This window comes from Paroedura picta, unplaced genomic scaffold, assembly GCF_049243985.1.
Source record: "Paroedura picta isolate Pp20150507F unplaced genomic scaffold, Ppicta_v3.0 Ppicta_v3_sca22, whole genome shotgun sequence".
Taxonomy (NCBI): domain Eukaryota; kingdom Metazoa; phylum Chordata; class Lepidosauria; order Squamata; family Gekkonidae; genus Paroedura; species Paroedura picta.
This window is the reverse complement of record NW_027518619.1, coordinates 5,046,307-5,063,818: the sequence shown is the minus strand read 5'-3', so window position 1 is coordinate 5,063,818 and position 17,512 is coordinate 5,046,307. Positions and strand designations below refer to the sequence as shown.

Below are 17,512 nucleotides of genomic sequence, written 5' to 3'. Positions count from 1 at the left end.
GAAAGAAAGTAAACATTTCCAATAATGTAGAACTGTTTTATTTACTTATTTGTGTGGTTTATCTACCACCCTCCCAGCATGGCCGGATGAGGCTGGTTTCCAACATTCCAATATCATAGAATCATAGACTTTCTGGGTCATCTAGCCCAACCCCCTGTACTATGCAGGACACTCACAACCCTATCGCTCATCCACTGTAACCTGCCACCCCCTTGAACCTTCACAGAATCAGCCTCTCTGTCAGATGGCTATCCAGTTTCTGTTTAAAAATGTCCAAAGATGGAGCACCCACCACCTCCCGAGGAAGCCTGTTCCACTGAGAAACCGCTCTAACTGTCAGGAACTTCTTCCGAATGTTTAGATGGATTTTCTTCTGAATTAATTTCATCCCACTTGTTCTGGTACATCCCTCTGGGGCAAGAGAGAACAATTCTGCTCCATCCTCTTTTAAATACTTGAAAATGGTTATCAGGTCCCCTCTCAGTCGTCTCCTCTCCAGGATAAACAAACCAAGCTCCCCCAACCTTTCTTCATACGTCTTGGTCTCCAAACCCCTCACCATCTTTGTTGCCCTCCTCTAGACACGCTCCAGTTTGTCTATATCCCTCTTCAACTGGGGTGCCCAAAACTGAACACAGACCTCCAAGTGAGGCCGAACCAGAGCAAAGTGGTACCATCACCTCCCGTGATCTGGACACGATACTCCTTTTGATACAGCCCCAAATCCCATTTGCCTTTTTAGCCACCAAGTCTCTCTGCTGACTCATGTTCACTGTATAGTCTACTAAAAGTCCTAGATCTACTGCCAAGACAAGTCTCCCCTATACTATATTGGTGTCTATGGTTTTTCCTACCTAAATGCAGAACTTTACAGTTGCAGAACATTCAAAATCTGTTGAATTTCATTTTATTCAGTTTAGCTCACTTCTCGAGCCTATCAAGATCATCCTGTATTCTGATTCTGTCTTTGGTTGTGTTTGCTACCCCTCCCAGTTTAGTATCATTTGCAAATTTAATAAGTATCCCCTCTAATCCCTCTTCCAAATCATTTATAAATATGTTGGACAACACAGGCCCCAGGACATATCCCTGGGGAACTCCACTTGTCACTCTTCTCCAAGAGGATGCTGAACCATTAACAAATACCCTTTGGGTATGATCTGACAACCAGTTATCAATCCACCTGACATAATTAGAATTAATAGAATATAAACAACAGCTAATTCCTAAATGGTACAACAACTTGAGCATTAAATATAGTATTAAAATCTATTAAAATAATGAAACCAAGTTTCAGGGCGGAGTATCCAACAGGTGGTCCTGGTTGAGGCCAGGCGTACTTCTCTTGAGCCAGGGATCACCAGCCTGTTGGAATTGGCAGAGCATAGTGCTGGGACCAGACCACATATGTCCTTGTAGGTTAATGCCAACATCTTAAACCAGATCTGGAATTCATCTGGGTGCCAGTGCAGTTGCCTCAAGGCTGGCCGAACGTGAACCCTCCAAGATGTTCTTGTGAGGACTTGCACTGTTGCATTCTGGGTCTGTTGCAAAGTCCATATCTCAGGTAAATTATGTTTGTATAATTCCCTGTCCAGCTGAAATATCTTTCCTGTCAGTCAATAAATTATGCCCCAGGTCCACTGCTCTCTTTCTACACGGTACCCTGCCTTGAAGTCTAATAAGTCTGCAAATTTTCTCTCTTTCAGCCTTCAAGCATGTTGTATTAATATCTTCACCTTGGCTGCCATCTTGTGGAGAGATTCCAGGTATCTGCAGCATTGTTTTCGTGTGTGTTACTTCTCATAACCACCTCACCTTTTGGGTACAAGAAGCAGGTACAAGAAACATGTGGTCTGTCGACTAATTGGAGGTGGGCCACGAAGGATGCCTTCTCTCCCCGCCCCGGCCCTTTACTTCATCCCCCCAGCCCTTTACAACACACTTCGGGTGTCATTGTCTCCCATCACTCCCAGATGGGACTATCTTGTTGCAGAGAAACAAGCTCAGAGTTCCCATTGATTTGTCATTGTCCTGAGTTAAAAGGTTGGGGACCACTGGCCTACAGCACAGAGGAAGGCCTGACCCTGAGTAGGAGTTCACAATCCAAAAGCTGGCCTCCGAGATACATCACAGGGAAGGGAGGGAGATGGGGGCGAGCATGATCAGGGAACGGAAAGGTGTTTGTTCCAGTTACACGTGTTCCATTTCATTAAGGAAGCAGGTTTGTGGGAAAGGTGGGCTCTAGGAGGAATTTGAAGGAAACCAGAGAGGAGGTATCTTAATGCTGACGTTCCGGACAGAATGTGCAAGGAGGAGGAAGGTGGTTTGAAGGACTGGAAGTGACATCATCATGTCCGGGATGTCGATGCAACGCTCTGGTATTTGGGCAAAACTGATCAGCAGTGGGGAGGTGGGGCCTTGCAGCAGGGACCCCGTGCCTCCACCAGGGGGTCTGGCAACTCTCAATCGACTTTATATTTTTTCTTCTTCAGTCTCATGGTGAGTTTGACAATGAAGTCAAGGTTGAATGCAAGCCCTATTATAAAAATGAAGATGCAGCTTTCCATGGTAGGCGTCCAATGGGTTAAAGGTGTCCCTAGCCTTCTGAGTGCCCAGTTCTGTGTGGCCCAGAGTATTCTGTTCCCCTCAGATTTCAGAAGCTAAGCAGGGGTGGCCTTGGTTAGCACTCGGATGGGAGACCACAAAGGAAGTCCAGGGTTGCTATGTAGAAGTGGGCCACAGCAAACCATTTCTAGAGGACTCCTGCCTTGAGAACCCCACAGGGTTGCCATATGTCAGTTGCGACTTGATGACACCTTCTACTACGGCTAACCTTCTGAGGAGAAACAGCTCCCCTGTGCTAAACCAGGCTTTCTCAACCAAGGCTTTGTGAAACCCGGGGGTTTTTTGATGGCCCTGGAAGCATTTCCTGAATGGGTGGAAGTTAATTAATTTATATACACATTCAATTTGTTAAACATTTATCAGGTGATATGACCATATATGGTCATGTCAACCAGCTTCCCCTCAAATGGCCAATGATGAACCTGGATTCTAATATTTTAATATTCTAATTCTAATTCTGTCAGGTGGATCAATAACTGTGTACAGATTGCATGTACCCCAGGTGGGTGTACACACAGTGATGCTTCCCAACCATGTTCTATGTGATCACACTACTTTTGGGGTTTCTTGAAGCCTGCGGTTTCTCAACAGTAAATAGGTTGAGAAAGGCTGAGCTAAACTAATAAACAGAAGAACTGAATTGATTTTGATGCATGAGAAATACATTCGTAGACCAATCCCATGGGTTCTTAAGTAGGAAAGGGCATTTCCTTTAATGTTTAGACTTGTAATCCTTATGACTCTGTCAGGTAATGGATTTCAGCCATCTTGTGCTACTTGGCTGCTGCTTCAAGGAAGGACTCTTCTGTGTATTGATCAGACATTTCTTTTCTCTAGTCAACAGTAAAATTCCATGAGAGTTGAAGCAACAAAAGACATTTCTGCTATCTGCTTTCTTTTCCCAATTTCAGCAAATCCACATTGGCAGTGAACCAACACTGACATCTAGGGACTGATGAAAGAATCGTTTGCAAATTCTGAAAAGTACCTTTCCTAGCCAATAACGGCTCTTCAAAAAGGGCTCCCAATTTCCAGTTGAGGCCTGGAGAGTTCCTGGAATTACATCTGAACTCCAGGCTACAAAGATCTATTTTTTTCTATATTGTATTGTTGTAAGGGGTGTTTTTATGGGGTTTTATTGTTTTAAATTCTGTGAACCGCCGCAAGACCATCAGATGAGCAGCGGTATATAAAAATAAATAAATAATAAGATCAGTTCCTGAGGAGAAAATGGCGATGAATTCTATGGCATTATATCCTGCTGCATAAATGGAGATTTGGGGATTGGAGCCTGAGTTGAGGAGAATTTGGGGAGGGGTTCAGTGGGATATAATGCTCTGAAACCCACTTTCCAAAGTGGCCATGTTCTCCAGGAGAACAGATCTCTGTCACCTGGAGATGTTGTAATCCCAGGAGATCTCCAGGCACCGCCTAGAGGTTAGCTATTCTAAAAACCTGGAAAACAGTGCAGGAAGCAATAGAAACAAGAATCCATGTTGGCTCAAGACTTTGAACATGAAATAAAGTTCATGCTAGGAAACTTGTGGAGAAGTCTCCTCTTTTATTCTAGTTAGACATTGTCAAAACCCAGGGGAAACAGGGTTTCCAGACTGAGGCTCCGTTCTGAGGTCTTTGTCAGATAAGGTTGTGTATGATGAGTTGCTCTACAGAGGGTATCAATATTGAAACCTCTATTGGATTCTGCAATGAATGGATGCACCAGGGCCACCTTGAGATTTGGAACCTCTATTGGATTCCACAATGAACGGGTGAGCCTTGAGATTTAGAACCTCTGTTGCAGAAGTGGCCAAGCTATCGCTCTCCAGAAGCTCATGGACTACAATTCCCATGAGTCCCTGCCAGCATAGCCAATTGGCAGTGACTCATGGAAATTGTAGTCCATGAACACCTGCAAGGTTCTCAACTTGCCTGTGGGGCCTGGACAAAGTGGCTGATTTTGGAGTTGGAGTCTATGGCAATGTACCTCCTGAGATCTTTCTCGGGGCTGCCAGCCTCCAGGGGAAAGTTAGCAATCTCCCAGGATTCCAATTCATTTCCTGGCGAAAGAGATCAGTTCACATGGAGAATATGGACCTTTCCTCCTCCTGCCATGCCTTCTTCACACTCCACACTCCAAATCTCCAGGTATTTCCCAATCTGGAGCTGGCAACCCACATCCCTCTTCTTCACAAACCCTACCTTCCCCAAGGCTCAACCCCCAGACCTCCAGGAATTTTCCAAAAAAATTCATGGGAATCCTCATGAAAGGCCACCAATATCGCTGGAGGTCATTCCCAATAGAACATCCAGATTGGAGTCCAGCAGCATTTTCAGAAATAAACAAGATATTCAAGGTATGAACTTTTAAGGATCAAAGCTCTCTGTATCCAATGAAGGTTACGTTTAGGCTTCCCAGGCATGGAGGAGGGGAGACACTTTCTGGGCACTCCCCCCACACCTAAACCCAGAAGAGAATCTGACATCCTCCTGACATCGCCCCAAAGTGACGTTGGCATATAGGAGATGTCAGGGGCTTTTGAGAAAACTTGATGGAAAAAATCGGCCTTAACCACAGAGCTTTGCCCCAAACCCAGAGTGTCGCCTCCTAACGAGCCCGGTGTGCTGACATCACTTCTGGGTGACATCAGCATGCTGGTACATTCTTCCTTGTCCTGGTGAATGCAGGGGGGAATTGCTGGGGGAGGAGATCCAGGACTGGGGAGGATCACCATGAAAGGAGCTGTTGGGTGGGGATTTCTCCACACTTTCTGAAGCCATCAAACAGAGGTGCAGTATTGACAAAGTAATGGCATCCCTAGGTGTGGCCTGGAGACCTCCTGGAATTGCCACTGGCCTCTGAACTACAGGGATGTTCCCCTTGGGAAAGTGGCTGTTTTGGAGGGTTGACAATATTATTTTATACCCCATCAAGGTCTCTTCCCACCCCAAACCCCGCAACCCCAGATTCTACCTCCAAATGCCCAAGAATTTCCCAACCCAGGGTTGGCAAACCTAAGAGAGCTTTGACTCTTGAAAGCTCATTTCCCCGAGTCTTTCCATGGTGTTACTGGCCTCTAATCTAGTTGGCCCCATCTGCTAACCACACTGAATGCAACGCAAGGAAATCCATGTGTGTAAACAGGGCTGGTTCCTCCATGTAGGAGAGCAGCAAAAACTGTAGGCCAAAGGGAGGAAGCCAGAAAATTAAATGTGGATTTTCAAAGGGCAGCAAGACTAGACAGCAAAGCTTACTGGAATCAGAAATGTAAGCAGTTAGAGGAAGATTACAAAAAGGGACACACTCGAAATGCTTTTGTATAAGTAAAGAGGCCTTGAAAGCCATTTGCTGCTTGCAAAAGCATTATCAAAGACAAACAAGGGAAGGAAGTGACTGACAAACAGAGCATCAAGAACAGGTGGCGGGAATACACAGAAGAATGATATGCATGCAGAGCAGAAGTTCGCTCTCTTCAAAATGAAAAAGAAGCGGAAATAGAATTTGAACCAGCCACTCTTGAGGAGGAAGTTGTATGGGCCTTGAGTCAACGGTCAAACAACAACACCCCAGGCATTGAGATCATACCCATGGAACTGCTGACATGTGTACCAATCAAAACCATTACAGCTTTGTGCCGGAAAATCTGGGAAACTAATAACTGGCCTGATGTCAGGAACCAGGCTGAGCCTAGCCTGCAGAGTCCGCGATAAAGACACATCCGAGATCCAACATGTAGTTGTAAATCCAAAGAGAGCTTTATTAGACAGAGTCCACAGAACACTAAAGCAAGCCAAGATCATCCTAAGCAAAGATCTTGATAATAACAAAAAGCAATGGGACACCCAGGGCAGATATAGGGCCCTGTTCATAAGGGAGGGGTACACAGGCATTTTGGCGGGAGAGCGAAAGGTCAGCAAAGGTGAGTCGATTCACAGGGTACCAGATGGTCAGGAATCTAATCTAAGTTGTTACCAGGTTGTTGAGACTGGGCTGTCTCCACAAGGACACTTATAGTGAGATTGATACATCAACAACGTAATACATCAACAACAGAAAACTCCTGATGGGAAAGGGAAGGGAGGCATGGAGCCTACAGACAGATTTACAGTTGTATGGCCTCGAATCCACTAGGCTGGTGAGAAACGAAAGCAGAGTGAGAAACGAAACTTAGATAGCATGAATCGGGGTTCATGACACCTGAGGAGTGGAAATCATCTGTGTCCATCCTATTACCAAAAAGGAAATACTACAGCGCATCAAACCTGATGTATCACTGGTAGGCAAAATCATGAACCTCCAGCTCTCTTACTTTGGCCATATCATGCAATCCAACTCAATGGAGAAAGCAATTATGCTAGGATTGGTCGGCGGTAAAAGGAAACCAGGCCAACAAAGAGTGTGGTGGTTAGAGACCATCAAAATGGACACTGGCCAGAACATTACACAACTAAAAGAAGTGGTGCAAGGTCAAAAATTAAGTTGGCAGGTGCTGGCTAGAAAATGGAAAGCGCATGAGCTACCGTCAATAGAAGACTGGCTGAGCAAATTGGCAGATCTCGCCAAGATGGCTAAATTGACATTAATGGTTAATGGAAAATCAGAAGAAGCTTTCCAGGAACAATGGGGTCCTTATCTGAACTATCTAAAAAAATAAATCAGAAGGGAAAGGAGTGGGTTCCAATATGCTTAGATTCTAAACAATTGCTTCACTAATGTTGATTATATGTATCTATGTTATTTCTCTCTTTTTGGAAAAATAAAAAAATTATATTAAAAAAAATATGGTGGCAGTTGTGTGATGGGATCACCAAGAGTTGGACTCAGCTGAGTGGCTAACATCATCATCAACATCATCACATCATGCTACAGGCTCTGCACATCCAGGGGCCCCACATGGTGCCTTCCCCCCATGGATCAGGGCCAAAGCCTCTCTCCTCCCTCCCTTTCCCTCTTTAAAGATACTCAGAGTGAAAGGTAGCGTAAGATGGCGATTCAGTAGGATCACTCCACAGCATCCTCAGAAGCCAGGTGTGGGACGCTCAATAATTTTGAATGGCAATATCAGGAATTCTGCACAGGAAATTCCAAACCCTACTTTGACAGTCCCCCTGGGGACATCAAAGTCCAAAATACTGATCTGTGGAGGCTACAACAGCCTCAGATCATTTTCGGTCCCCTGACATTCCAGCCAAGGCAACACCCACCTGCAAAAGGTTTATGGTGTCTGATCTTCTTTCTTTTTTTGCAAGGATCTTTTCCATCACAAAGGATTTATAAAAGACTATGAAAGATACTTCTATAGAATTGTGGGGGATAAGTGACCAAGAAAAAGCTGCAGGATTGATTTTACCAAACTCCCACCCTCTCAGCTTGGCTTTTGAATTACTAAAAATAACGAGCGATAGCTGCAACTAACAAAAACCAGCAAAACGCTAACAAAAAAATAGAGGCTGATTTTTAACAATTATTTTAAACTAGAAACTAAGCCCGCTGCATCCCGAATACAGTGGGTGCTAGCGGGCCTGGTGATCGCGGCTGGGCGCGTCTCCAGCTTCCTGGCCGCTGGCTGCATATTCGAGGCCAGGCATGGGTCGGGACTGGGGCTGGCGGCTGCGGGCGTGGCCATTCCCGCTGCTGTCTCTGGTGGGCAACCTGCTCTTGTTGCGGGTGGCGTGGCTGCCACTCACACATGTTCCGAGAGGGGCGGTGGCGCGGCGGTATGTTAGTGGCCGCAGGGCCAGCCGCTGGCGCCGTCGGGTCCTGTGGGGCGCACGGCCAGGCGGTGACCTGGCCTGAGCGCAGCGAGGGAGGAAATAGCAGCGGTCAGCCGCATGCAGGGGCGGGGCCAATCAGGGTGCAGGCAGCTTTGCGGGCTGCACCCTGATTGGCCCTATTCCAACTCAGACAGCTGGACACAGTCCACCCCCCAGGCTGTTTCACAAATATATAGAAGAACCATGGATAAGGATGTGGCTTATCGATTGTTTTCTTGCCTTGGAGATCTTGGACTTGGATAGTGAAGTGAGGTGTGGAGATGAGAAACTTTCTATCTACTCTGAGAGTATAAAGAGTCAGAGAGCGAACTCCTAGAGTGGCAAAAAGGAATGCCAATGTGAACTACGCATGGATAAGTGATTGATCCGGAGGGGAAATGGGTGCAGGAAGATACAGATAAAAAACTGGAATCAACCCAGGAGGAAGTGGAGTTACTGGAGGTTGCCTGTAGGGACCAGAACTTGAGATTTTGAAAATCAGAGTACTGAACAGTAAAGAATGGTTTAATAAATATTTATGCCCCAAATAACACAAAGGAGAAATTTTTGGAGGAATTTTTTCAGAAGTACATGGAGCTTGTAGAAGGTGATGTAGTTTTAATTGGTGATTTCAACACTATTCCAGACCCTCTCCTGGACTAGTCAGGTGGGAAAGCAGGTATCTAAATTGCCAAAGACTGCTCTAGAATATTTTCAGAGATTATCATTCTTTGACTTTTGGTGAACCCAAAGCAAAAACAAGCGACAATAATACTTTTTATTCGGCATGACATCAGTCCAATTCCCAGATTGACCAATGTTGGATTACCAAAATGATATATTACCTGTTAGCAAATCAATAGAGATTTTGCCTTCCCACATTTGCTGATCATTCTCCTCTGGAATTGAACATGACTCAACTAAGAGTGGGAATAAGATGGTGGAGGATTAATGAAATGATGCTGGAGGTTCCTGAATTGCTGAAACATTGTCAAGAGAATTCTTCCAGATCAATAATACTGCTGATGTGACAAGAACAACTATATGCGAAACAAGTAAACCATATACTAGAGGCAAATCAATGAGTTAGTTGGCCACACTGAAAAGAAAGGCAAGAGAAGAAAATGGCGAATATTTTGGAACAGCAATAAAAGCTTGAAATGAAACATCAACAAGCACCTTCAAAGACACTTTAGCGGTGATGACTAAGCTAACAGCTGTTGTAAACCACAGACCAGCTGAGGAATTTCAAAGGCACTGGGACAATTTATTTTTTATAATGTTTGTAAAAACAAACTTTCTATTGCTCTTTTTCTTTTCTACCTCTGTTCTGTAACCAATCAGAAAAATCAAATAAAATATACGATCAATTCAGGGGAGAAATTATACCTTCCCTACAGAATGAGCCCAACTCAGAGGCAATCACAGACATGTTGTCAGACAAAAGCACAGAAATAACTTCTGTTGTGGCCAGATTTGCTTGGAGAGCTATCAAAACAAGGAAGAGCTGGTAGGATTCGGAGGTAGAGATAGTCTCAATTGCTTGAGATAATGCTTGTGAGTTTTAAAATCAGAATGATTCTTATAGCTGGAATGTTTTTAAATTTTATAATATTTTAGTTATCAATTATTCTTTTATCGGGTTAATGCCAGTTGTTTTTATGTATTTTGTAATTTGACTACTGGTCTAGTACCGTAATCTATCTATCTATCTATCTATCTATCTATCTATCTATCTATCTATCTATCTATCTATCTATCTATCTATCTATCTATCTATCTATCTATCTATCTATCTATCTATCTATCTATCTATCTATCTATCTATCTATCTATCTATCTATCTATCTATTTTTTTAAAGGATACTTGGAGTGACACCCCTTTCCACTGGGCGGGGGGGGGCTCTGCCCCCAGTCTGACGGCTCCCATTGCAATAATATTCGGCTAGAGCCCCGTGAATCCTTAAACTGGCTCCGGGGCTATGGGCCCCGCAAATCCTTAAACCACTCCTGCATGTAAAAATGCAGTTCTTTTTATTTCCAGATGGGCTTTCTTCTCTATGGACGCGGACAAACAACCAAACTATCCTGAGGAGAATTCTCACCACTGAAGTCAGATTGTTTGGCTGCATACAGCATTAAAATGGAAGCCAGATTCAGCTTATCCAAGTCACAGCAAGATAAGTGACTCTCTTTGCTTTGCTGAATCCCCTCCCTCACTACAGATCCCATGCCACCAAGTCCCATGATCCCTGGAAGGCCCTTTTTAGCAGTCAAGACAGACAATTTCCTTCTCCAGTCTCCCCTTCCCAGAGAAGCCACTTAGATCCAGCCTTGTGATGATAAATATTGCCAGAAGAGGGCCACAGAGGATAACAAGTGTCTTAACAAGGCACTGTTAGCTCAAGATGGGTTGCCTTGATTGTCTGTAGCAGCAGAAAAGAGCACTTTAAAGATGAACAACATGGTAGCAGGGGAGGAGCTTTCGTGAGTCACTGCTCACTTCTTCAGTAGGAAAGAGCAAGAGTCCATGAGCACTTTAAAGACTAGCAGCAGTTGTGGCAGGGGAGGAGCTTTCATGTTTTATGTATGGTTCTCTGTTATAATGTAAACCGCCCTGAGCCTCCGGGGAGGGCGATATAGAAGTATGATAAATAAATAATAAATAAATGAGTCACTTCTCAATTCTTCAGTGGAAAAGAGCAAAAGTCTAGGAGCACTTTAAAGACTAACAGCATTTGTGGCGGGGGAGGAGCTTTCATGAGTCGCTGCTCACTTCTTCAGTAGAAAAGAGCAAGAGTCCAGGAGCACTTTAAAGACTAACAGCATTTGTGGCAGGGGAGGAGCTTTTGTGAGTCACTTCTCAATTCTTCAGTAGAAAAGAGCAAGAGTCCAGAAGCACTTTAAAGACTAACAGCATTTGTGGCAGGGGAGGAGCTTTCGGGAGTCACTTCTCACTTCTTCAGTAGGAAAGAGCAAGAGTCCAGGAGCACTTTAAAGACTAACAGCATTTGTGGCAGGGGAGGAGCTTTCGTGAGTCACTTCTCACTTCTTCAGTAGGAAAGAGCAAGAGTCCAGGAGCACTTTAAAGACTAACAGCATTTGTGGCAGGGGAGGAGCTTTCGTGAGTCACTGCTCACTTCTTCAGTAGGAAAGAGCAAGAGTCCAGGAGCTCTTTAAAGACTAACAGCATTTGTGGCAGGGGAGGAGCTTTCGTGAGTCACTGCTCACTTCTTCAGTAGAAAAGAGCAGGAGTCCAGGAGCTCTTTAAAGACTAACAGCATTTGTGGCAGGGGAGGAGCTTTCCTGAGTCACTGCTCACTTCTTCAGTAGGAAAGAGCAAGAGTCCAGGAGCTCTTTAAAGACTAACAGCATTTGTGGCAGGGGAGGAGCTTTCGTGAGTCACTGCTCACTTCTTCAGTAGGAAAGAGCAAGAGTCCAGGAGCTCTTTAAAGACTAACAGCATTTGTGGCAGGGGAGGAGCTTTCGTGAGTCACTTCTCACTTCTTCAGTAGGAAAGAGCAAGAGTCCAGGAGCACTTTAAAGACTAACAGCATTTGTGGCAGGGGAGGAGCTTTCGTGAGTCACTTCTCACTTCTTCAGTAGGAAAGAGCAAGAGTCCAGGAGCTCTTTAAAGACTAACAGCATTTGTGGCAGGGGAGGAGCTTTCGTGAGTCACTGCTCACTTCTTCAGTAGAAAAGAGCAGGAGTCCAGGAGCATTTATAGACTAACAGCATTTGTGGCAGGGGAGGAGCTTTCGTGAGTCACTTCTCAATTCTTCAGTAGAAAAGAGTCGCTGCTCACTTCTTCAGGTACCACTTCAGATACCAGATATCTGAAGGAATGAGCAAAGACTTACAAAAGCACCTCCCTGCCACATTTTTATTTATTCATTCATTTATTTATTTTAGTCTTTAAGGTTCTCCCAGAGTCTGGCTCCCTCCTGCAAGAAAATGAGTCTGTATTATCTCCCAATGTCGGACTAAAATGCTGAGAGCCAGAAAACCACTTAAACAATTTGTGGTGAGCCTGATTTATATTTTACAATATTTATCCAAAGCTTTCTGCCTCATGACGCATTCCCGTAACCATTTCCCCCCTAGGTGATCAAGGCCATGTCTCTTAGGTAATCATAATTCTTCAGAGACAAATGGTGTTCCAAATAGCCAATCACGTTATGGAATGGTTTGATTTTTCTTTTGCTTCTAGATTTCAGGTTGCCACCCTCTTGTACTGTTGGTGGCTGGAAAGCTCCTGGAATTGTAACTGATTTCCAGGCAACAGAGATGGGTTCACCTGAGATAGTGGTTAACAGTAGGGGTGAATGGTGGTGGACTCTAATCTGGAGAACCCCGACTCTGCCTCCAAATGCAGCCAGCTGGGTGACCTTCAGCTAGTTCTAGTTCTCTCAGAGCTCACTCAACGGCACCTACTAGAGTTGGTTCTTATATGCTGCTTTTCTCCACCAGAAGGAGTCTCAAAGTGGTTTCCAATTGTTTTCCCTTTCCTCTCCCCATAACAGACACCCTGTGAGGTGGGTGAGGCTGAGAGAGCCCAGATATTACTGAAGAAGAAGAAGAGTTTGTTCTTATATGCCACTTTTTTCTACCCGAAGGTGTTTCAAAGCGGCTTACATTCGCTTTCCCTTTCCTCTCCCCACAACAGACGCCCGGTCAGAGAGGTGAGGCTGAGAGAGCTTTGAGAGACTGAACACCCAGAAAGCTTCCACAGTTGTTTTCCTTCCAAACTTTGAAAGAAATCGATGCATTGACTTAAATTCCATCCAGAAAGCTCCTCAATCTTTTGACATGGGAGAGGCAGGGGCAGGGGTGTCCGTATGAGGTATGCAATGAAAATGTCAAAAATGGGTTCCTTTTGCCTACCGTTTTCATTTTTAGGTATGTTTTGGCAGTTCTGAAGAATGGAAGGGCCCTAAAGGCCACCTGCAGGGGCCTGCCAAGAACAGCTGGTTGCACAATGTGAGGGAGCGCCCCCCACCTCCCCGTGGCTCCAAGCCCTCCTTTTTTACAGGAATGTTTTAATTGGTTTTGATTTTAATTGCTGTCAAAATTGTGTTAAGTGTTCTAACCCCATGTAATTATTTTGTTCTTATCCGCCCCGAGTCGGCTTGCCAGGAGGAGGGGCATATAAATCTAATAAAACAACAAACAATTGTGAAACTTATATAGTAGGATCCCGGTTTCTGCAACCTAAACACAGTAGCTTCAAATGCATAGCCCTGTTGGTCTGAAGCAAAATAACTAAATTTCACTCCAACGACCCTTTAGAAGCCGCTTTTGCTGTTCCGCACAGGGAGATCCCACTGCAAAAGCACACTGAAAGCACATTCCCCAACATATGAGGAATAGGAGAGAAGAAGCTGTGGAGAGAGATCCTTTGTTGTGTCTGTAGCACTGCAGAGGACTGGGCCTGAAGTCTTAAGACAGGATCCTAGCCAGCATGAAAGTGACCAGTGTGCTGCCAGATCCACTCTGCCTGATCCCGTCAACTTAAAGTTAAACTGACCAATAACCTGCAATGAGAGCCTCTTGTGGTGCAGAGTGGTAAGGCAGCAGACATGCAGCCTGAAAGCTCTGACCATGAGGCTGGGAGTTCGATCCCAGCAGCCGGCTCAAGGTTGACTCAGCCTTCCATCCTTCCGAGGTCGGTAAAACGAGGACCCAGCACGCTTGGGGGGTAAACGGTAATGACTGGGGAAGGCACTGGCAAACCACCCCGTATTGAGTCTGCCATGAAAAGGCTAGAGGGCATCACCCCATGGGTCAGACATGATCCGGTGCTTGCACAGGGGATACCTTTACCTTTACCCTGCACTGACAGGAGGATCTATAGTTTGGCTTGTGTATAGAAGTCAGACGTTTTGGGGGTTATTCAGCTCAGATCTCTGTTGTGCTTGACCTATGCTGGGGTCTTAATAAAGAGCTCAAATTACGACGGATGTCGGTGCCCCTCTCTGAACCTATGGCTCGAACAGTCTCATTCCACATAATGTGCTTTCAGTGCACTTTAGAAGTTATGTTCCTGTTCTGGCCATGGGAAATCGTGCCTCAAAACTTCATTGAAAGCGTGTTATCCAACATCCCAAGGACTTTTCCCTTCTGTCCCAGCCCGCTCAGACACACACACACACACACACACCCTTTCGCCTAGACCAGAATTTCGGATTTTGGGCTTTGCCCCGCAGGGCGAAGCCGTGCACAGGATCGGGCGCCGGATGGCTGTCTCGGGGGAAGCCCCGGGGAAGAGGGCGGGAGGGGAAAGGGAAGGGGGCGGCTCTCTCCCGCCGAGCCCTCTTCTTCCTGCGCGGGGGTCGGCCAGAGTTGCGTCCGGCGGCGGGCCGTGGCTCCTCCCGCTTCCCACGGGAGGGAAAGAACCGCAGTCCGCGAGCGACTCCAGACGGGAAGGCCGGCGCTGCTCACCTCCCGCCCGGGAGGCTTCTGCGCCCGGGGAAAGCGGCGCGGTGAGTGCGGAGCGGCGGCGGACGGGATGCGGGAATGGGGGGCTCTGGCGCTGCCTTCCTGGGGGCGGAGGCGGGGGTGACAGACGACAACGACTAGCGGCGCCTGGACGGAGGAGGCGGTTTTGGAGCCGGACGGAGGGGACGGGAGGCCAGTCTCCAGGCGGTACTTTGGGATCCCCCGGACTTACAGCTCTCTCCCTGGAGAAAAGAGGCGCTTGGGTGGGGAGGTGGGGGGGGTAGACTCTGTGGCTTTGTGTCCCACTGAGGTCCCTTGTCTCCCATCCAATAAGCTCCAGGAGTTTCCCGACCCGGATCTGGCAACCCTACTTCCCGGCCCCCAAATCTCCAGGAGTTTCCTGACCTGGATCTGGAAACCCTACCCGCTGATGGGGTGGGGAAAAGAGCCATAGGAAGGGTTTAAGCTTCCAGGGAGAGAAGGAGGGGTGAAGAGAGAGCTCGAGGGTTGCCAGCTCTGGGTTGGGAAAATACCTGGAGACTTTGGGGGTGGAGCCAGGAATGGGCGGGATTTGGGGAGGACGGGGACCTCCTTGGGGTGCCCATTGCCACTGAGTCCGCCCTGCAAAGCATCCATGTTCTCCAGAGGAACTGATCCCTGACCGCTGGGGACTGGCATCCCTAGAGAGCTCTCTAGGCAAAGATCAGGGCTCCCTGGGCTTAGCGATGCTGGCTGGGGTTGCCAGCCTCCAGGAGCGGCCTGGAGACCCGGAATCAGGGCTGACTGCCAGGCTATGGGGATCTGTTCCCCGGAGGAAAGGGCTGTTCCGGAGGGTGGCTGGGAATTGGGGAGCCCAAGGGAGCTTGCTGTGGACTCCTTTGGGGAGCTAAGCGGGGGTCAGCCGAGTTGAGCTGGGCTCGGTTTCTGTGCTGTGGAGGCTCCGCATCAGAGAAGCTGCCCTAGCCCCGCTAGCCCGATGCCATCCGATCTCAGGAGCTGTTAGCCCCAGCTGGCGTTCGGGTGGGAGACCTCTGAGAAAGTCCAGGGTGGTGCACAGAGAGCCAGGCGATCACTCTCCCTTTGAATACCCTATGCCAGGGGTGGCCAAACGGTGGCTCTCCAGATGCCCATGGACTACAATTCCCATGAGCCCCTGCTGGCAGGGGCTCATGGGGATTGTAGTCCGTGGGCATCTGGAGAGCCACCGTTTGGCACTCCTGCACTCTACGTAAGCTCCATCTGTCAGACTCCAGGAATTCCCCAACCTAGCGTTGGCAGCTTTAAAGCTAGCCATTTTGAGAACTTGTCGGTGAGAGCTGAAAAGAAATGGGTGACCCTTTGCCTGTGGGCTTTGGGTGGGCCTTGTATAGTTTCGAAACAAAGATCCTGAATTTTGGCTGGAATGCCAGAGGAAGGGATGGCGGCCCTGGGTTCAAATCTTTGCTCGGCCAAGGAGCCTCGCACACTGGACTTTGCAGGGTCGCGGGGAAAGTAATGTGCATGAAGGATGTCTTCCGCTTTGGGTCTGTAGTGTTGGAAAAGATGGGGCGGAATGAAAGAAATGAGCTGAAGAAATAACAGGGATTGCTTGTCTAAAAGGGAATAAATAAAAGGGAATGCTTCAATTTCTCACTGACTCCACAGGCAACAGAAAGAAAAAGAAGAGCTGGTTTGGAGTAGCCAGCGTCGTGTAGTGGTTAGGAGTGCCAACTTCTAATCTGGCATGCCAGGTTCGATTCTGCGCTCTCCCACGTGCAGCCAGCTGGGTGACCTTGGGCTCGCCACAGCACTGATAAAACTGTTCTGACCGAGCAGGAAGATCAGGGCTCTCTCTGCCGCACCCACCTCACAGGGTGTCTGTTGTGGGGAGAGGAAAGGGAAGGTGAATGTAAGCCTCTTTGAGACTCCTTCGGGTAGAGAAAAGCGGTATATACTCTTCTTCAGTAATATCAGGGCTCTCCCAGTCTCACCTACCTCACAGGGTGTCTATTGTGGGGAGAGGAAGGGGAAAGTGATTGTAAGCTGCTTTGAGACTCCTTCAGGTAGAGAAAAAGCAGCATATGAGAACCAGTTTCTTCTTCTTCTTCTTCTTCTTCTTCTTCTTCTTCTTCTTCTTCTTCTTCTTCTTCTTCTTCTTCTTCTTCTTCTTCTTCTTCCCCTGCTTTTTACTACCTGAAGGCCCCAAAGTGACCTACAATTACCTTCCCTTCCCTCTCCCCACAACAGACACCCTGTGAGTTGGGAGAGGGTCAGAGAGCACCGACAGAATCACGACCCCATGGTCACCCAGCTGGCAACATGTGGAGGAGCGGAGAATCAATCCCAGTTCTCTGGATTAGAGACCACCGGTCTTATCCACTACATCATGTTGGCTCTCGAAACTAAAGAGGGTAAAGTAAAGAGAGTAAACAGTGTTATGTGTGAAGTCAAACACTAGAAGGCATCAAATGAACTATCTAATAGGACTGGAAAACTGAGCTAAAATGAATAAATGAATTTCACTTAGGTGGGAAAAATCAAATGCATCACTGGAGGATAGTAGAGACTTTTCTTGGCATTAGCATGTGTGAAAAGGATCTGGGGGTCTTGGTAGACCAGACACTGGACATGAGTCAGCAGTGTGACTTAGTGGCTAAAAAGGCAGATGGGATTTTGGGCTGCTTCAACCTCAGAGGAGAGTGCAGAGAAGAAAGAT

At 46.9% G+C, this 17,512-nt stretch overlaps 1 protein-coding gene across 1 annotated transcript in view; it reads left to right on the top strand.

Annotated features, from left to right (window-relative positions):
• The first annotated feature begins 14,677 nt into the window (after positions 1-14,677).
• The window catches only part of LOC143828384 (tissue factor pathway inhibitor-like), a 44,441-nt gene continuing 41,606 nt past the window's right edge, over positions 14,678-17,512 (top strand). Inside the window, exon 1 of the mRNA XM_077318778.1 lies at positions 14,678-14,861. The gene's annotated coding sequence lies outside the window, so the exon portion shown is untranslated. The remainder of the gene's footprint in view (positions 14,862-17,512) is intronic.